The following is a 22,308-nucleotide window of genomic DNA, read 5'->3' on the forward strand; positions in this document are numbered from 1 at the left end:
TTGCGTGGGGTCTTGGGAAAGGGGGGGGGAGAGAAGACTTTAAAACTCAAAAGCTTATGTGGGGGGCGGAGCCAAGATGGCAGAGTGAAAGCAGTGACTTGCTTGAGCTCTCCCCCAAACCCCTCCAAATACTCCTAAAAAATGGCTCTAAACAAATTCTGAAGCAGCAGAACCCACAAAAAGACAGAGTGAAACAAATCTCCAGCCCAAGACAACCTGGATGATTGATCAGAAAGGTGTATCGCGCCGGGCTGGGAGCACAGCGCGACGTGGGCACGCAGGCTGCAGCAAACCTGGAGCAGGCCTCAGAGGACTGAATCGTGGGCAGCTGTGGAGGTTTCCAGACTCCTCAACCCACAAATGCCAAAGACAACTTAGAAGGTCAGTGGGAAAAGTCTGTTTCTGTCGGTGGTCAGAGAGGAAGGTGGAGTTTCAGCTCCATTCCCCAAGAGCATGGCCCTGGAGTGGGCAGCTGCTTCCCCAGCTTCTGGCCCACAGACTGAGGGGGAATCCAGTGGCTGATCAGAGAGGGACTGCAGGGATCTCTTTGCCAGTGCTGAGGCAGGAATCTCTTGCTTTGCCCGTGTTTGGATCTGGGCCACAGTTCTGGGCGGCAGTGCTGGGGTGAGGAGGAGCGCTGGCGCTGGCGTGGTGGAGCTTGGAGTGGCTGTGGAGAGGAACCCCTCCTCACAGTTACAGGACAGAAAGGAATACTTGTGGTCACAGGCCAGGAAAGGAGTAAACACCTCGCCCCTTATCATACAACCTTGGAAGAACTGAAAATTTACAGGTCCCTACAAGTATCTCTGAAAACAGCTGTACAAACCCCTGAAGCTTGGGACAGTACACTCTCCACATTGGAAGCAGACTATTACCTTAACAAAGAGTTTAAAACTCAAGTAATTGGCCGGGATCATGAGCAAGGAGCACAAAAAGAGTCAGACTATATTATCTTACTTTGGTGATAAAGAAGATCAAAATATACAACCAGAAGAAGATAACAAAATCAAAGCTCCTACATCCAAAGCCTCCAAGAAAAATGTGAATCAGTCCCAGGCCTTGGAAGAGCTCCAAAGGGATTTTGAGAAACAAGTAAGGGAAGTAGAGGAAAAACTGGGAAGAGAAATGAGAGTGATGCAAGAAAATCATGAAAAACAAGTCAACAGCTTGCTAAAGGAGACGCAAAAAAATACTGAAGAAAATAACACCTTAAAAAACAGCCTAACCCAAATGGCAAAAGAGGTCCAAAAAGCCAATGAGGAGAAAAATGCCCTAAAAAGAAAAATTCGCCAAATGGAAAAGGAAGTCCAAAAGATTACTGAAGAAAATACTTCCTTAAAAATTAGAATAGAGCAACTGGAAGACAGTGACTTTATGAGAAATCAAGACACTGTAAAACAAATCCAAAAGAATGAAAAATTAGAAAACAATGTGAAATATCTCACTGGAAAAACAACTGACCTGGAAAATAGATCCAGGAGAGAGAATTTAAAAATTATTGGACTATCTGAAAGCCATGATAAAAAAAAAGAGCCTAGACATCTAGACATCATCTTTCAAGAAATTATCAAGGAAAAGTGCCCTGATATTTTAGAACCAGAGGGCAAAATAGAAATTGAAAGAATCCATAGATCTCCTGAAAGAGATCCCCAAAGGAAAACTCCTAGGAATATCGTAGCCAAATTTCAGAGTTCCCAGGTCAAGGAGAAAATACTGCAAGCTGCCAGAAGGAAACAATTCAAGTACTGTGGAAACACATCAGGATAACACAAGATTTAGCAGCTTCTACATTAAAGGACCAGGGCATGGAATATAATATTCTAGAGGGCAAAGGAGATAGGATTACAACCAAGAATCACCTACCCAGCAAAACTGAGTATAATCCTTCAGGGGTAAAAATAGTCATTCAATGAAATAGAGGACTTTCAAGCATTCCTGATGAAAACACCAGAGCTAAACGGAAAATTTGACTTTCAAATACAGGACTCCAGTGGAACATGAAGAGGTAAACAGGAAAGAGAAATCATAAGAGACTTATTAAGGCTGAACTGTTTACATTCCTGCATGGAAAGATGATATTTGTAACTCATGAGACTTTGTCAGTATTAGGGTAGTTGAAGGAAAAAATTGTATGTATGTATGTATGTATAGATAGATAGATAGATAGAGGGCACAGAGTGAGCTGAAGATTAAGGGGTCATATCTGGAGAATAAAATTAAGGGATGAGAGAGGATGATACTCGGAGAAGAAAGGGAGAGGTAGAATGGGGTAAATTATCTCACAAAAAAAACAGAAAAGAAAAGTCTCTCACAGTGGAGGGGAAACAGGGGAAGGTGAGAGGGAATGAGGAATCTTATTCTCATAGGATTTGGCTTAAGGAGAGAATAACATACACATTCAATTGGGTATGGAAATCTGTCTTACCCTACAGGAAAATAGGGGAAGAAGGGGACAAGAGAGCAGGGGGGTGATAGAGAGGAAGGCAGATTGGGAAAGAGGGTAATCAGAAGCAAATACTTCTGAGGAGGGACAGGGTCAAAAGAAAGAATAGAATAAATGGGGAGCAGGATAGGATTAAAGGAAAGCAGAGTTAGTTTTTCACAACATGTCTGCTATGGAAGTGTTTTGCATAACTGCACATGTACAACCTATATTAAGTTCCTTGCCTTTTCAATGAGGGTGGGTGGGGAGGGAGGAAGGGAGAAAATTTGGAACTCAAAGTTTTAAAAACACATGTTTCAAAAAGAAAAATGTTTTCACATGCAACTGGGAAATAAGAAATACAGGAAATGGGGGTACAGAAGTCTATCCTGCTCTACAGGAAAATAGAAGGGGAAGGAGATAAGAGAAGGGAGGGGGGAGAGATAGAAGAGAAGGCAGACCAGGGTAAGGGGTATTCAGAATGCATGCCATCTTGGGGTGGGGGGAGGGGTGAGAAATTTGGAACTCAAAAACTTGTGGAAGTGAGTATTGAAAACTAAAAATAAATAAATTTATATTAAAAAAAAGCTTATGTGACTGTTGATAAATCAAAATTAAAAAAAAAAAAAGAACATAGAGTACGAGCAATATTCTAAGGCCCTACTCCACCCTGGTGAGGCTACTTTTCCCTAAAAGGTATTGAAAGTATTCTTGATACTTAATTGGCCCAGGGGACCAAGGTTTAAAAGCTAAGGGATGAGGAGTCAGGAACTCCTCACTAAGGCTTTTGAATGTGGATCAACAAGGCCAAGTCTAAGGCAGGGAAGTTGTATCCAACCAAATAAATGTTGCAGACTTCCTGAATTAAAAAAAAAAAAACAGTGCTCCCACAGGATCTCAGAATCTATCTAACCAACCCCTATCTGATCCAAAAATCTGGTTCACAAATACCCCAGTGCCCATCCAAGCTTCTACTGAGGAAGAAAATATGACCTCTTCAGGAAGCCCATTCCACCTTGGTTTAGCTCACTGTTGGGAAGTTTTTCCTTATTTCAAATGTAAATGTGCTTCTCTGTATTTGTACCTCCTACCCACAGAACAAACATAATTTCTCTTCCCTATGACAGCCTCTCAAATACCTGGAGATAGGAATGACATCTTCCATGTCTTCTCTTCTCTGGGCCAAATATTCCCAGTTCCTTCAAGTAACACGCATATAGCAAAGTCTGAAATCCCTTTGCCTTCCTAGTCACCATCCTCTGGATGTTCTTAACCAGGGGCAGTTAGGCCCTGGAGTCAGCAGGACCTGAGTTCAAATCTAGTCTCAGACACCTGACCAGCTACGTGACCCTGGGCAAGTCACTTAACCCCAAATGCCCCTCAAAATAAATAAATATAATAAAATGTGTTAACCAGGATTGAACACGATATTCCAAATGTACTCTGTCCTGTTCAGACCTAAATTGGTACTATTACTTCTCCAGTACTGCATGCTATATTTCTCTGAATGAATCCAAGATAGCATCAGGTTTTTTTGTTGTCACATTACTGGGTTGAATTCATACTGAGCTTGCCGTTTGCTAAAACTCCCAGGTATTTTTCAGATAAACTGTTATCTAGCCATGTGTCCTCTTTGAAACCACCTGTAAGATACTGTATCTTTCCCTATTAAATTTCATTTTTACTAGAGCAGCCCAATGTTGTCTCTAACCTGTCAATAGCTTTTAAAATCGTAACTGCCATCCAATTTGTTAGCTATCTCTCCTTTTTGTCACTTACAAATTCATCAGTATGACATTTATGCCTTCATCCAAATCACTGATAAAAATGCTAAACAAGACATGGCCAAGCACACCTATTCCTGAGGCACTCAAGAAAGACCACTGTCCAAGCTGACAACGAACAATTACTACTTTTGGGTATGGCATTCAATGAGCTCTAAATCCACCAAACTACTATTTCTTAGCCCACTCTTATCCAACTTACCCAAAAAAAAAAGTTGTTGTTCAGTCATTTCCAACTCTTCATGACCCCATTTGGGGTTTTCTTGGTAAAGATACTAGAGTGGCTTCCTTCTCCACCTCATTTTACAGATAAGGAAACTGAGACAAACAGGGTTAAGTGATTTGCCCAGGGTCATACAGCTAGGAAGTGTCCTGAGGACAGATTTGAACTTAGGAGTCTTCCTGACTCCAGGCCCAGTGCTTCATCCGCTGTGCCACCACAAGAATAGGACTGTCAAACTGATTGCTCAAATTGAGGTAAACTATAGTCAAGATATTTTTATAAGCTAGGAACTCTGTCAAAAAAAGAAAATGTTTAGGAACCCTGTCAAAAAATGAAATGGGGTTAATCTGGTATGACCCATTCTTGCTTCTTTGCGATCACCAATACCTTTTCTAGATGTTCTTTAGCTATTCCTTTAATAATATATTATAGAACTTTGCTAGGAATAAAGGTCAAGCTTACTGGCAGCCTACATTCACTTCCCTTTTTTGACAATCAGGTTATCTGTCCTTCTCCAAGGCCTATAACCTCCACAATCTTTCAAGATAACTGAAAGCAGGGGCAGCTAAGTGGTACAGTGAATAGAGCACCGGCCCTGGAGTCAGGAGGACCTGAGTTCAAATCCGGTCTCAGATCAGACACTTGACACATACTAAGCTGTGTGACCCTGGGCAAGTCACTTAACCCCAATTGCCTTGCCAAAAAAACCCCAAAAACAAAAACAAACAAACAAACAAAAAACAAAAAAAAATCCAAGAGAACATTAAGATTTTAGGGCAGCTAGATGGTGCAGTAGATAGAGCACCAGCCCTGGAGTCAAGAGGACTTGTGTTCAAATGTGGCCACAGACATTTATTAGCTAGCTATGTGACCCTGGGCAAGTCACTTAACCCCCACTGCCTCCAAAAAAAAAAAAAGATAACTGAAATCAACTTAGCAATCACATATGCCAGTTCTTTCAGTGCCCTAAGATATAGTTTGTCTAGGCCTACTGACTTGAATCATTAAGGGCAGCTAAGCATTCTCTTACTATCTCCCTCACCTTCTTGATATGTCATTACGTTCTTTCTTTCCCAGACAACTGATCAATTAACAACCATTTACAAAGTACCTACTATGTGCTATGCATTATACTAAGCTCTAAGGAAAAAAAGACAATAATAAAACATTTCTACCTTCAAGGAGCTTACTTTTGGTTCATAGAAACAACAAATACACTTATTAACATATGCAGACTCTATACTAAGCAAATACAAAGGATACCCAGGATAAAAAGATAGTTCTATCAGAGTAAAACAATCAACATAATTAATCATATTAAAAATTAAAACATGATTATCTCAATAGAGGTGGAAAAATCCCCTGACAAGAGACAACATTCATCTGTGCTAAAAAACCCTACAAAGTATAGACACGGAGAGAGTTTTTACTATAAGAAGTATCTATCTAAAACTTAAAGCAAGCATCACATGCAATGGGGATACACTAAAAGCGTTCCTAACAAACAGGGGAATAAAACACTCTCATCATTTTTTGATGTAGTTCTAAAAATGCTAGCAATAGCAATAAGACAAGAGAAAAACAATTAAAGGCACAAAGACAGGCAAAGATGGCTAACTTAGAAAATCCTAGGGAATCAGCAAAGATACTAATTGAGACAAGTAATAGCTTCAACAAAGTTATAGGCTACAAAATAAATCTTCAAAAAACAATAGCACTGGGGCAGCTAGGTGTCACAGTGGATAGAACACCAGCCCTGAAGTCAGGAGGACCTGAGTTCAAATCCAGCCTCAGACCAAACACTTGACACTTACTAGCTGTGTGACCCTGGTCAAGTCACTTGACCTCAATTGCCTAAAAACAAAAAAACAAACAAATAGCATTTCTATAAATCCAAGAGGCAATAACTACTCCCACTCCAAATAACTATAAAATACATAACTAGGGATCAATTTAGCAATCTGACTAGAGTCTATTACAAAGTGCTCCTTACAGAAATAAAGAGCTTAAGCAGCTGGAAGAACAGTTAGTGCCCATGGCTGGGCTGTCCCAATACTACCAAAATTAATTTATACTTTTAATATTATACCTATCAAATTATCAAAGGGATACCTTACAGAACTCAATAAAATAATAACAAAATTCACCTGGAAAAATAAAAGATCTAAAATATCAAGGGAAAATTATGAAAAGAGTTGGGGACAAAGAAGAACAGCACTTCCAGACCTCAAACTTCATTATAAAGCAGCAGTCATTAAAACTATCTGATATTGGCTAAAAAATTGAGAATGCTGAATGGAATAGATGAGACAAGGGAGGATCAGAAATAACAGAACTCAATAACCTAGTGTTAAAACACAAATTACTTAGGAAAACTGCTTAACTGGAAAGCAGTCTGGCAGAAATTAGGTTTAGACCAGCACTCATACCATACTCCACATGCCATTCTAAATGAATACATGAACATAATATCAAAGACATACTATAAAAAAAAAGAGAAAGAGGCCTCTCACTACCATGCGTAGAAGTATTTTAATTAAACGAAGGATAGAAGCAATAACAAAAGACAAAAATGGAAAATTTTGAATTGATGATAAAATAGATAACATGCAACAGAAAAGTTTCTGTACAAACAAAATTGATGCACCTAGGATAATGGGGGGAAATCGTATCAAAATTCTCCAATAAGGCTTTGGTATACAAAATATGTAAGCAATTTATACATATATATGCATATACACATTTACTATATACACACACATAGATACACATGTCAGTATATACAAAATCTATACAAAGACAAAGATACCATGGAAATACACACGCATGTGACACATACACACACACATACACAACCAAAATAAACACAAGGTAATTTTAGTGGGGAATGAGAAGGGAGAGGCACTAGTATTTGGGATAGAGGAGAGGAGGTTGGTGTTCCAGGAAGGTTATGCAGGATATAGTACATGAGCTGTGTTCTGAAGGAAGCCAGGATTCTAAGAGGCTTTTGAGATGAGGTGAGAATCAATTCTAGACATGAGGGACAGCGTGTGCAAAGCCATGGGGACAGGAGAGGATATTCCGTGTTTGGCAAGGGCTATGGAGTACAAGGAGGGAAGTAATATGCGATTTTTCTTGAAAGGTAGCTGTGTGACCCTAGGCAAGTCACTTAACCCCAACTGCCCCACTAAAAAAAAAAAGGTAGGTTGGAACCATGTTGTGACTGGCTTTAAATGCCAAACTGAGGAATACATATTTGACCCTAGACACTAGGGGGCCACTGGAGCTTCTCCAGTAAAGGAGTGACATGTTGAGACCTGTGCTTTATAAATATCATTCTGGAGGCTGCATGAAAGATGAACTGGAAAAGGAAATGATTTGAGGTGTCAAGAAGGAAGGACACAAACACTTATTAAGCACCTATTATGTGCTAGGCACTTTACAGATATCATCACATCTGATCCTCACAACAACCCTGAGAGATAGGTACTATTATTTATCCCTCCTTACATAGTTGAGGAAACTGAGGCAAAAAGAGGCTAAGTAATTTGCCTAAGGTCACATAACTGTAGGTGTCTAAGGCCGAATCTAGACTCAGATCTTCTTGACTCCAGGCCCAGGGCTCCAAGGCTTGAACTACAGTGGTGGCCATATCAGGGGAGAAGAGATGGATTCAAGAGATGTGGAGGATGTAAAATCAGCAGGACTTGGCAAATGATTAGAAATGTAGGGTGAGAGAGAGTGAGAAGTCAGAGATAACTCCAACACTGCAAACTTGGGTCTTTGAAAGGTGGTATCCTCCACAGAAATAGGAAAACTAAGAAGGGGGTGGGTTGGGATAGGGGAGGAAAATGATAATGAGTTCTATTTTGGACTGAGGTTGTCTTACCTACGTGACTGGATATCCAATTCAAAATGTACAACAGGTAGTGTGTAATGTTAACAAAGTGGAAACTAAAGCACAATGGAGGTAGAAAGCATTAAGTGAATCAGGAATGGAAATAGAGACAATAGCCAAACCAAAGAGATATGACATCCAGAGTTCCTCACTCATAAATAAGACCTACTGATGTACCTCACTTCATGCAATATACACGTTTCACAATAAAGTTATATGAAAATCTGGTTTTTCCAAATTGAATCACTGTAAATACAAAAGTTGGTTTATAAAGCATTCTAACAACAGACATCTTTATTAACTGTACTTCTATTAATTTACATTGTGATAATTGATGCTTCTAGAGTGTAAGTTTTTTCAAAGTCAGTCTCTGTCATCCATCTTCGTATATTTCCCAACACTTAATACAATGCCTTGGTCATATTAAGTTCTCAATAACTATTTGTTGAATCAATGCTCAGAATGATGACCCCGAGGGACAAGATACTTTCTAAATTAAATAGATTGTTATATTTTTTGCATAGCTTAAGAATTCAATTTTTTAGAACTATGTTTGAATTTTATAAATATTGGCAATGCCTATGCAATTTCAAATGCTAACTCTGTTAAACCAAAATGACTCGATTTCCTCTTGTTCTTACTCAGTCATTTTCAGTCCTGTCCAACTCTAGGCAGAGTTCCTGGCAGAGATACTGGAGTGGTTTGCCATTTCCTTTTCCAGCTCATTTTACAGATGATGAAACTGAGGCAAACAGGGTTAAGTGATTTGCCCAGGGCCACGCAGCTAGTAAGTGTCTAAAGCCAGATTTGAACTCAGGAAGATGAGTCTTCCCAACTTCAGGTCTGGCATTCTATCTATTGTACCACTTAGCTGACATTTCCTTTACCATGTAAGATAACATATTTTTCACTTGAGTTTGGTATGAATGTGGTAAATCCTTGTATGAAATAAAGAATCTTTTCAAAATGGAACTGGACAACCACAGATCTACCTGTACTCCATATCCAAATTTTTCACATACAATTTTCTTAAATCAGGATATACCTGAAGTATCAGTTAACCTATCCAATTTGAGAGCCTACAGTACTTTCCATTAGTAGCACACTGGTATGGGCTTTTAGGAATACATAAAAGAGTACTCTGGTACCCTAAACAGAATAGTTAGAGAAAAGGTTGAAATAAATTTTGGATGTATAACTCAGACATGTAGAGACAGGCACCAGGGAGCTGGTTTAAGTAGACTAAATCATTTTTGTAGCAAACAAATGAAAACCAGGAAGAGAAAAAAGAAATCAGACCAAACCACTGAGTCAGAGAACAAATGATTTAAGCTTAGATCTACCTAGGATAGCTTTGTACTTTTAACTTAGGCAACTACTCAAAGACAGATGAAAAATTCTCTCCAGGTAAGGCTTTCAGACTATACAAGAACCATTATAAGTTGTTCCCAAATAGTTTGGAATCAGGCAAGAGCAAAAGAGAGCAGGAATTAACTGAAATGGCAGTAGGAAACTAAACTATAAAAAGATTATACAACACTAAAATGCTAAATACCTAGTTTGATCTCCTTATACACTTTAAAAGCAGAAAAATTCCTGGAAACTGGTAATACTTCATTCAAATTCTGTTCTTTTTCCTCTTGCGAACTTTTAGATGAATCATGTTCTCTAAAACAACAGACCAGTGGCAATCAAATCCAGAGGCCTGGTGTGTAATTTCACAAACACAGTTTACCAAAAAGTTTGGTAAACTAAAAACAAAAACAAAAAAAGCCCTAATAAAAATCAGCCTCAGGAATAATCATTTAATCAGATGCCCCGTAGAGGACATCTGCATCATCATCCCAGAGTGGCAACCATGAAGGTTCTGACAAGTTCTGGAAAAGAAAAGATCTATTTTACATCTCTATCCAGACACTGACCACACAGTACTATGGATAAACACATTACACTGGTCTATTTGGCAGTGTTCCAGTTCTCTGATTGAATCTTACCATCTCCAAACACAGATGTGCAAAACTAGTGGACTCTTGCCTGTGCAGAACCTGAACGAGTTTGGTATGAAAGTAGGACAACAGGAGGTTATGTTAATACCAGAACTGTTATGGAAAATAAGTTTAGGTGAAGTATAAGAGAAGAGGAAGCAGAAAAAAGAGGGGAAAAAAATCTGGCTCATAAGCACAATACCCTAGCGTCATTCAAGTTTGATAAAGCTTGAATGAATATTGGTAAAACATTCAAGACTCAAGATGAACAAAATGGAACACCAGTATTGTGCTTAACAAATGCAGACTTTCACAACACAGTCCATTGCAATTTCAACACAGAATTGTGCTATGCTCTAAATCTAACATCTATAATATTAGTATCTGAGACCACTCTTGCTACCATGTCCAAATGTAAATAGAAAATGCACTTACATGGAAAATGCAGGACATGCAGATACTAGGAAGTAATTTCATTCCTAACAAGAAAGAAGGTAAGGTTTGGTTGAGAAGACTGGGTAGGAGTTGGCAGGATATTTCTACTTCCAGACAGGCTCAAGCCACAATAAGCTCATCAAGTTAATTTTCATCAAGAACCTCCACAGTTGGAATTCAGTCATCTAACAAAATGAATTCATGATAGTGTAATGATAGGTTTATTCTCTAAAGTGTTCTTATTTATCTTATTAGACTTATTATTATTAATCTTATTAGACTCAGTTTTGGTATGGGGATCTTTCCTAGATGTCTGTTGTAAATGGTCAGCACAAATAGAAAAGGGATAATAATAGCACCTACTTCTCAGGGCTGTTGTAAGGATGAAATTAGGTAGCATGTATAAAGCATTTTGTATATCTTGAACAGCTAAATAAATGCTAGTTTTCATTATAACTATTATTTTTTTTTTGGTGAGGCAATTGGGTTTAAAGTGACTTACCCAGAATCACACAGCTAGTGAATGTTATATGTCTGAGGCTGCATTTGAACTCAGGTCCTCCTGACTCCAGGGCCAGTACTCTATCTACTATACCATCTAACTGCCCCACTAGCTATCATTAAAGGTGACTTAAGTGGCACAGTGGATAGAGCACTAGTCTGGAAGACCTGACTTCAAATCCTGCCTCAGGCACTTAGCTGAATGACCTTGGGCAAGTTACTTAACCTAGGTTGGCCTCAATATTGAAAGCTGTAAAATGAGGATAATAATAGCACGTTATGTGGTTATATTGAGAACCAAATGAGATAACATGCAAAATGCTTTGCAAACTTTAAAGTGTGAACTATTACATAAAGTAAAAGATACTAAAATTATCTTCTATACCCTTTGATACCATATTCCTTCTTCAGAAAGTGTTATACAGCATATATAGATAAAAACTATCAAAATTAATTTTGTAGCCATCTTTGACTTAAGTAGAGCCGTCCTAGAAAGTTCCAAAACAAACTAAGAAAAATCATTGTTTTAGACAGTACTAAGTAAGGGACAGAGGCAAAGAAAAAATTCTAAACAAAAAGGCAAATAAAAGAGAAGGGAAAGAAACTAAATAAGATGCTTTAACAGAAAAACACTCTCTCAACACAAAAGTGTCCATGGGGAAAATGATGGGAAAGAAAATATCACACTAAAAATCTGAACATGAGAAATGACCCTGATACAACAAATAAAATTATATTTACAATGAAATACACAGTACAGCACTATATATGTGTGTATACGTATATATTTCATTATAAAATATAATTTTAGTTTTTGTATCAGGGTCATTTCACATCTTCAAATTTTTTAGCATAACATTTATTCAAAGCAGGAGTTATTCCTCATCATTTTTGTTGCTTTTTTTTTGCTCTCTCATTCCCACTGGGTCAATGGAACTGTTTCAATTTTATTTTCCTTATAGTCTATTTCTCTTCCTGGTTCTCCTTCTGTAGGCACCTTAATTTGAGAAAGTCTCTATGAATCCCAAACCTAGAAAAGGACCTTGAGAGGTCATTAATCCATCTTCCTGCTTTCTCTGTAGAACCTCACCTAAACAATGTCAGATTTATGGGAATTTTATCAAAAGAAAGTGCGTCTTTCTTCTGCCCTTATATCTATACCATATTAAAGTGTACTTAATACCTCCATTCACAATTTGCAACACTAAGAAAAATAAAACTTAAAAGGCACAATAAAATTGCTATTATCTACTATAATATTCAAATGTAAATTTAACAATCTAAAATTAACTCTCATGAAATCTATTGTCAGTAAAGAGACTTTGGTCTATAATTACCAGGCTGAAGAGGAGACCTACCTTAACTGCAGAACTGTATCTTCTCTAGCCTGGTTCAAATCTGAATTCAAGACTCTGGGCAAGTTACTTAACCTCAGTTTCTTCAATTGTAAAATGGAGACAATAATAGCAGTTACTTTGAAAGGTTTTTGTGAGGATCAAATCAGATATCTGTAGTAGATGCTGAGTAAGTGCTTGTCCCTTCGCTCTTTCCTAAACAAAAAAAGCTAACTTTCTTTTGTGCTGTTTCACCTTTCTGGACCTCAGTTTACTAATTTGTAAAATGGGAGGGTTAGGCTAGATAATCTCTAAAGTCTCTACTAGGTCTAGGAGTATGGTTATTTTTTTCCACCCATTTTTGGGGAATAAGTCTCACTGCTGAATTCTTTCATTCAATCTTAAGAGGATTTCCAGATCAGAACTGATCTAGTGACAAGGACTTTTAGGGTACTATGTAAATAGAAACATAAACTGTTTAACAAAGAGGCATGTGCTAGAAAAACTACAATCAAAAGCTGTGGGGAATGTGTCTTAGTGAAATATGTTCATCACTTCCAGTCACTGGAATTTACGCAGTCTCAAAATAAAAAACTGATTAGCAGGCACAATTTAAAAATGGGTGCTGGTTAAAGAAAATTGAGAGATCATTTTTCTTGAAATGTTTAAAAAAGATTGTGTCTCAGACTCCAAAGTCAAAGTACTATTACCTGAGATATCAAAACCAAAAAACTTGCTTTTTTTTCAATAAGATCAACTTTTTACTTCAGCTTTATTATCTTTTAAGAAATTCAAGAACTATCTGTCCTACATACCCACTTTCCTCCAGTTTTATGAAGAGTACAGAATCTTTTGTAAAAATGTAAGTGGCTGGGATTTTTGTTCTTTTCACTCCACCTAAAACTTCTTTGCAAGAAGGCCCCTCCTTATCAGAGTTGGATAGGAGGCTACGGTACCTCTGGCTCCCTCCCACTGCAGCCAAGGAAAAATTTAGTCTTGACATGCATTGAACAATAACTTGAGAGAATTTCAGAGCAGCTGTGCACAGACAGAGCCAAGGACTTCACTTGAGGCAAAGTTGTAGCTTACGACCTAGTTTTTTTTAACCCCACAATTTTCGGTGTGCATGCTGTGAGGGAGAGAATGAGATACAGTAGCATGAGCTATTAAAAATTTAAAAACCATGATGAACAAAGGTTCTTAAAAATTACAACACAGAAATCATTTTGAGGTATAAACTTTGATCTAGAAGTTGAAAAAATGAGTAATATTACACTGTCTAGTAGTTTCAATGGGTATTAACACCAGAAGCTGAAAAGTGAATTGTCTTGTCCTTACTAAGCCCAAGTCAAAGCCACCATAATTTGAGAAGAGGGGATAAAATAAGGAACATTTTTCTTGTTCACTGAATATTTGTGGTACTGCTTCTGGGCAAAGTGGTATAGTACTAATGTCTAGCATCTCCTGGACCCCAACTAAACAATGAGAAAACTAAGCCATTAACTGCGATCTTAATTTACTATAATGGCAGTTTCCTTCGAAGGAGGAAAAAAGTTTGAACAAGAGATGAAGTTCTCTTCTATTGAAGTCAAATTTGGAACACTAAAATATTTCTATGAGGAAAGTACAATTGTTACTGTTGTTCTTACTAAACTATACTTTATTGGCAATAGTGAAAAAGAAAAATCTGAGCTATAATAGCAAAGTGACTTAAACTAATTGGCTGCATTATTCCACTGAACTGTTAAAAAGTAGGCAGATACTAAAAAATTTTAAAAGAATCTTTCTGGGTTTAGACTGCTTTTAAAAGAACAAATTGGTGGGGCAGCTAGGTGGCACAGTGGATAGAGCACCGTCTGAGAAGTCAGGAGGACCTGAGTTCAAATCTGCCCTCATACCAAACACTTGACATTTACTAGCTGTGTGACCCTGGGAAAGTCACTTAACCCCAAGTGCCTAACCAAAAAAAAAAACAACTGCTAAAATTATAGTTACTGCCAAGCATTTTTTTTAACCAAACGATAGTTTGCAATGAACTCCATTTACCTTAAAACTTCCATGTTTAAGAACAAAATGCTTGATTTCCACTAATCTTGACCACAACTAATTAAGGTTTTATGTCATTTTAGCCTTGCTAAAATAGATTAAAAAAATTTTAATTTTCAGTTTTCTCATTTTTGGTGAAATCTGTTATCTGCTTGAATTTACCAACTCTTCTCCAAGCCCAATATAATCCATTTACAGGATTCAGAGAGGCATGATGGTATATAGTACAGAAGTATCAAAACACTCAGCAGCATGGGGCCCAGATCAACCAAAGTGCCACTAGAACCAGATTAAAATGTAGTCCCTTTCTGACTTTAATGTGTTGATGTATTAATAAAAAGAGAAATATATAAAATGTGTGGTTTTCCAAGTCAATATGCAGCCAGTAGGGATCCTTATGTATGGTTTAGTGGCCCTCCTTTATATTGGAGTTTAATAACACTGTTATAGTTTGATAGGAAGCTGGCAAAGGCCAGAAAACAAGGGTTCTAGTCTCACCTTTGACAAATACTGGCTGGTATGACTCAGGGCAAATTACTTAACCTTTCAGCTCTGTAGGAAATTCTTTTGAAGAGGCTACCACCATCATGAGTAGTGGGAATTTTCTCAACTGGGAGTATCCTACATCAATAAAATCAAAGATCCAGTTTTTATCTCTAAACTCTAAAAATCTTCCCATTTACTATCTCCTTGAGGATAAGTGAACAAAATTTAAATTTCATAAAACAAATGCATTTGGGGCTTTTCTTGTGTTAACTGGAAGTATGCTTATAAAATCTGATGCCCAGTCAATAATTATATTACTGTACTTTTTTTTTTAAAGCCAGTCAAGTCATTGCTGAGAAAACACTGCACACTCACAAATTTACACTTGTCAGACAATACCACCAGGGGCATTAAAATCCTCTTTAAGTAAAATTCCCCAAAAACCGAGCCTGATTAGAAGTAGATGGGTGGGTAGGTGGGTGAGGGAACAGCCTAGGATTAGGGGAAAGTTTGGGGCATAAAGATAACAAACAATTCAAAGCAATATATTCCTTCAAAAGAAGCCCCACCTAGGACAGTTCACATTCCTCTTCAAGATCTGAGTGGGGTGAGGAAGAACAAATGAAGTTTATTCCTCTCCCAGCATTCACCTTTGATTCACTGCTTATCTCTTACTCTACTCCATCCCCCAACTTCTCCCCAGTTAAGTCCACTCCCTTACACATACATACACACACCCCTCGCCCTACTCAGTCCTAACTGCCATCAGAAGTCCTAGTTCAATATTCCAGCCCCCTCCACCTTTGACATCTACCAAAAGCTTCGCCATGCCCTCCACCTTTTCATTTCTCCTATTCTCCCCAAATTCTGACTACCTAACCCAAATCATATATCCCGTAGATCACCCACACCACACCCTTGTCTCCCCTTCCACCCTTCAAAAACTTAAGTCTCTCAATCCCCCACTTCCTTCCAGACTGGATGCTCTGGGACAATCTCCCCCCACCAACAGTCCCAAAGCCATCCTCTTTACCTCTTTCACTCTCTCCATCCCTCCTGCCAGACTAACGCTTCCGCCTAACCCCACAGAGACTCCCCCCCGCCTCCCCAAGCTCCCGAGAAGTCTCCAACACCAGATCTCCAACTCCTCGCAATCTCGGGCCACCTCCCCTTTTCTGACTTACGGTTCCACCCGCATTCCATGACCCCTCCACTGACTAGACTTCCCCTTCTCTAGGCGGGGTGACTACCTCTACCCCGCACCCCGGCCGGCGTCCCAAGCGGCCACTTACCACCCCACTTCTCCCCTCATTTCAGGCCCCTGGCCCCGCCCCCCACAGAGGGAAGACGGGGGAGGGGAGGAGGCTGAAGGGAAGGAGGCATCCCGCCGCAGCCTAGAGACCGCTTCCCATTGGTCTACGCCACCGCCCATCCCCGTTACCCTAGTGACCATTGGCTAGTCCTTGTCCATGATCCCACCCCCACTCTTTAGACAGGCCCGGCCACCGCCTCAGCGCCCCCCCCCCGTCCACTACAGACTTGACTAGCAGATCCTAGCCTGGGGCAGCAGGACTTGCTCGGGGTCAGGGGTACACTGTTATCAAGGCTCCGGTTCGGCGGGCACTACCGGAACTCACCTGCCGGTAGCTCCGCCGCCTACCGCGCTCAGTGCCTGGGTTCTCGCTCTGGGCTCTTCTCCCACCTCAGCGGAGCAGACACTTTACTCCCGTCCGGCCTGGCGCGCTCACCTCTCGCGAGATGTCCCCAGGGCTGGGAGGGCGAAGGGGGGGAAGGGCGGGATCTGCAGGAGCAGACCCAGGGAGCCACCAGAGGGGCGGGGCCTTGGGTAGGGAGGAGCGCGGACGCCTAGCACGTGCTGGGCTGCTTGGGAAGAACTCTGTAAAAAGGGGCCTGCGCCCTCGGGTTTGTAGATTTCGGAGATCCCGAGGGAGAGGTAGTGGTTAGAAGGAATGCACGTTTAGAGGTTGGAGAGGTTCGCAGCCTGAGTTACTACGAGACCGTAAAGAGCCTAGGCACATTTATCTCTCAGTTTTAAAGAGTTACCGCTGTCATGAGCAAAGTATCTCAGATTCTCAGGGTAGACTTGGGATAGAAGGCTTTTCCTCCTGTGTGCATTTCCCACCCCTCTGAATCATCCGATCACTGCGGTGGGCCTGGTGTCAGAAGACCTGAGTTCAAATTCAGCTTCAAATACCTAGTAAGCACATAACCCAGGGCAGGGCACTTAACTTCGGCTTCAGTTTCCTCAACTATAAAATGGGGATGATAAATAGCGCCTAGCTTCCGGGATTGTGAGGATGCAGCCCTTAGAGTGGTGCCTGGCCCCAGTAAGTGCTTATGTTTCCTTATTTGGAAAGTATTTTATTAAAAGTCCACATCCCTGGATCCCTGTGGACTAAACGCTGCCCAAGGAAAGGCCGGAAGGTCAGCAGCATGCCACAAAAACAGCTTAGAGAAATGAGTAAAACATGAGATTAGGTATCAGAAAATCTGGTTTTCTAGTCTGGCCATGTGACTTTTGAAAGGTCTAAATTTTTCAAGCCTTAGTATCCTTAAAGGTGAAAAGGGACTCAATTCAATGCAGTCAACATTTATTAAGCACCTTCTATGTGCCAGCACTGGCTTATAGATGCTTTAAATGACTTACTAAGAAATGTGGTATATTTTTTTGGGGGCAAACTGGGTGCCACTTCAAGATCTTGAGCAGAGGAATGACATTCAGAGCTGTGTTTTTTAAAAGATTAATTTGACAGTGGTAACTAGGATGAATTTGAAGGGGCAAGTACTAGAGATAAGGAACTGGAATAATGGAAAAGAGGGGACAGATGTAACAGGTATTTTTTGAGCTATAATCAACAGGACTTGATTGAATATGGGAAGTAAGGGAGAGGGAACATTCAAAGATGTTGAGATCTTCAAGCCTTGGTGAGAAGATTGGTGGCACCACTGAAATAAGGAAATCAGAAAGAGAACACGTTTTAGGGGTGAAGAGGTCTAGAGGTTTGGGGTGCCCCTGGGAACCCTGAGATTGCAATGCCAGGTCCTGCCTCAATGAATTCAACTCAAATCTTCTAGCCCGAGGAAAACTTTATTGTCACGCTTTTCAGCAGGCAAAGATTCTTAAGGATCCTGTGATCTTAAAGGGGTACAGTTAAAGTTTATATAGGATAAAATACAATAAAACATATGCCAAATATGCTAACTAGGTGATTCAGGGTGGGATTAGGGAGTGGTTAAGGAGTGATCAGTTCTTAAAAGAATATGCACTTCTTGTACCTACTTCACAGGCGTTTTACCCAGAGTTCACTAGGAAAAGCCCACAAGGGGGGCCACATGGAGGTGTGGTTTTAGGCCTGCTATGTCACTAAGTTAACTAGAGTTCAGGGGTAACTGAGAGTTGTCCAGTCTGCCACCAATCAATGTCTTGTTTGACAAGATAGATGTAGGGAGTACACATATGTCTTAAAGTCTAGAATACAAATAATGAGGAATCCAGGATGTAGATAATGAGGTAGGGCAGTAGTATAGATAGTCCAGTAGGTAAGAATGTCTTTATGACCCAGTGCAAAGCCAGTTCAAACTAATAATTCCTTCAGGTGCTGTTTGTAACTGCACCAGGGAGAGAGATAAGGGTCTTGCTGGGGCCCACTCATGGGTAATTGCTAGGTACAGTGTCTTTGGGCTGGGAAGAAATCATCAGAGACAGTGTTTCTGAGGCTAGGGAGAAACTGGGGTCCAAGTACAAGCACCCAAACATAAGCACCCAAGCACCCCATCAGGGGGAAGAAAATTTACTTGGCATGTTGAGTTTGAGGTTCTGATAAGACATCTGCATACTTAATTCAAAATTCAGGTCAAGAATTTAGAAGCTAGGTTCAGGCAGAAGGACAGTGGAAGGTGTTAGCTTTGGTTTGAATCACTGCTGTTATTGGATAAGCTGCTTTTATCTTGTATAGACTTCAGCTTCCATGGGTAGATTAGAATGCTGGACCTGGAGTTCGGAAAACCTGGTTTTGACACTTAAAACTTTGTTATTACAGGCATGTCAGTTAAACTCTTTGAGACTTATTTTCCTCATCTATAAAATAGAATAATGCCTGTTGTATTGACTCCACAGGATTTTTGAGGCTCAAATGAAAAAATATATGCATGTAATATATATGTATGGATATATTTATATGTATGTATTCATTTTCAATCTTAAGCGCCATATAAACCACAGGAGCATTGATCAAAGGTTGGAATGATTATCAGAGACCACCTTCAATCCAACATCCTCATTTTGCAGATATGGAAACTGAGACCTGGGGAGGTTAGGTTTTTTGTTTAAGGTCACACAGATAGTAAGTGTCAAGGTGAAATATGAACCCAAACACTCTAATTCCAACATTCTTTCTATTGTAATATTAGTTTTTTATAATTAAATAAAATGAGGGGCCTAGTAGATAACCTTTAAAAGTGAGGATGTCTATTCGTCTTTACAACATGACTAATGTGAAAATGTTTAATAGGGTCGTATATGTACAGCCTACATCAGATTGCATGCTGTTTTCAGGAGGGAGGTGGGGAGGGAGGAGGAGAAAATTTAAAACTCAAAAGTTTATGGAAATGATTGTTGAAAACTGAAAATAAATTAATAATTAAAAAAAAAAAAGTCAAAGGACATTGTAGCTCCAAATCTATGATGTGTTTTTGGAAGCCACTTGCTTAGAGATGTTAGTTGAAGTTATGGGTGTGATCCTAGTGGCCAAAGGGAAGCCACTTTACCACCCAAACGACTCCAGGCAAGTCACAACCTCTCCAGACTCGGATTTCCTTATCTATGTCTTCCAGCTCTAAACCCTTCTTAGAAAACAAAAGGGCCCAGAACTGCAATCTAGAGAATGCTAACATTTAGAGGGCCAGATAAGAAATGAGTCCCAGCAAATGAGACAGAAGAGGTAAGGGGAAAACTAGAAGGATCAAGAGAGAAGCTGAAATGCTGCACCCTTTGTGGCCTCCTCTATCCTCAATACAATGCAACTATTTCTGGGCTGGAACCCCAGCCTAACTACCAACAGCATCTGAGGGCAGGAAGAACAAGTCTGACTGACATCCTGTGGGAAGGGAAGGAGGCTAACAAAGGTAGAGAACAGGCCAAATACCCTCAGACCTTTGGGGTCTCTAGCCACCCTGCTTGGGCAGGATACTTAGAATGAAAGTTGTCTCCTCCTCATCCCCACGAGGAAAACCCAATGGGAGGCCTCACAGGCTCTGAAATGCCTAGTCCTTTCAGGCAGGAACCCCTTTGCCAAAGCAAACAATCCCTGCTCTGCGATTGTGCTCTGACTGGGGTGGGGGAGAACAAAGCCCTCTTTCTTTGCTTCCTCAACTCTGTGGCTTCAGCCAAAGGCGCTGTTTACACAATCTTCCCTGGTGAAGGATTTGTTCCCTTTCTCCGAGTTGCAGCTGGAAAAGAACGCTTCCTTCTCTGCCTACTTCTTTTCTTTGGCCCCCTAGGCAAGGGAGTCCCCAGTACCTGAATTTCTCATCCCCCTCCCAAGATGTCAACATGTTTAGGAATCACTCTAGCTCCTTGAGGATTGAGAGAGGACATGAGATCTTAGTAATAGGGGAAAGATTTGCCTAAGAAGGGGGCTCACTGGAGAGTCCAGGCCTGAATCTGCTCCATCTCATCTTTTGCCCCCATTTTAACTTTATGCAATACTCATCATTGCTCAGGTTTCTCTAAAATCAACTCCAGGGCAATATTAACTAAATTAGTGAACCCCAGGGCAAATTCTAGCCTTTTCTTTGCAGGAGATAGGGTGGGTAGGAGGAAATTAATGTGTTGGGGGGAGGTATTTTATTTAGCATTCAATTTATTAATTCCCATCAACCCAGATGTTTCCCTGACACCTCCCTCCCCACTAATCAGTTGTCCAAAGTGTTGTTCATTCCACTTCAATATCTTATACCTTTTCTTCATACCCCAGTCACTCTAAGGTCAAAGTCTCATCACCTCTTCTCTGTACTACTATAATAGCCTCCTGAAATTGGTCTCCGTCTCCATTGTCTACCCTATTCAATCTAAAGTCCCCCAGGTGGCATAGTGCTAGTCCTAAAACACAGGTCTGACCATGTCATGTCCTTGCTCAAGAAGCTTCCAGGGCTCTCCATGGCTCTTGAGATACAATACAGACTCTTCTGTTTGGCATTTTAAGGCTGTCACAATTTGGCTCCAGGTTATCTTTCCAGGTTGATTTTCCATTAGTTTTCATGCACTCTGGTCTCCAGCCAAACTGGCCTAGCTGTTGTTCCTCATACATACCATGTCCTATGCCTGGAATGCTCTCCTTCCAAGCCTGTAACTCTTGGGAGCCCTGGCTCTTTTCAAGGTCTAGCTCAAATGTTACCTACTTCAATAGGAGACCTTTCTGGTTGTTAGTGCCCTTCCCCCATCACTGGGCATTTTCTTGTGAGCATACATATGTGTGTATGTAAACACATGCATGCACATGTGTATGTATGTATGGTGAAGGAAGAGTGCTAGGCCTGGAATCCAGAAGACATGAGTTCAAATCCGGTCTCAGACACTTGGATGACTCCAGGCAAGTCACTTGAACTCTGTATGCCTGTTTCATCATGAGTAAAATGGGGATGATAATAGCTCTCAGGGTTGATGTGAGGCTCAAATGAGATATCTGTAAATATCTTAGTATAGCACCTGGCACATAGTAGGTATTTCATAAATACTTGATTGTTGAGAAGAGGAGACCCTAGAGAATTTCTGAGCTAAGTGCCAACTGGTAAACCGTTAAGTGAAGAACAGTAAAGACAGAAAGTATGAACATCAAGCCCTCTGAGCGCTTTCTGGACTTGATCCCAGTTATCCCTGGTAACATCTCAGGGAGGCAAGGATTCTCTGTTCCATTCTGTACAGAGGCAGGAAATTAAAGCATGGGAAGGGAACCAGCTTCATGTTATCAAGTTTATCAGTGTAACAAGAAGTCCTCAACTCCCATTCTGGTCTCCCCTGTCAGGCTCGGCCACCTTCCACTATTGTAGACTTCCTTTAAATTGGATCCCCACTGGCTGTTTTTGCTGTTGCTAAGGGAGCACTGAGCTCACGGTTACCCTTTAAGCTAGTGTTTTGGAAATTCAGTCACTGTTCAGCTGCTGGGAGATGTTGAT

The 22,308-nt window shown here is 40.3% G+C and overlaps 1 protein-coding gene across 11 annotated transcripts in view; it reads right to left on the minus strand.

The window, feature by feature from the left end:
• LOC110194052 (cyclic AMP-dependent transcription factor ATF-7) overlaps window positions 1-16,873 on the minus strand; it is a 97,449-nt gene extending 80,576 nt beyond the window's left edge. For 6 of the 11 annotated variants that reach the window (XM_020966187.2, XM_078145536.1, XM_078145519.1 and 3 more), the window contains exon 1: window positions 16,752-16,873. The gene's annotated coding sequence lies outside the window, so the exon portion shown is untranslated. Of the gene's footprint in view, window positions 1-10,747; window positions 10,792-12,606; window positions 12,673-16,406; window positions 16,431-16,751 lie in introns of those variants that run through there. The other 5 variants (XM_078145523.1, XM_020966182.2, XM_078145528.1 and 2 more) reach the window with 3 other exon arrangements.
• Between the last annotated feature and the right edge of the window lie 5,435 nt (window positions 16,874-22,308).

This window comes from Phascolarctos cinereus, unplaced genomic scaffold (assembly GCF_003287225.1).
Source record: "Phascolarctos cinereus isolate Bilbo 61053 unplaced genomic scaffold, phaCin_HiC Scaffold_1;HRSCAF=81, whole genome shotgun sequence".
Lineage (NCBI taxonomy): Eukaryota > Metazoa > Chordata > Mammalia > Diprotodontia > Phascolarctidae > Phascolarctos > Phascolarctos cinereus.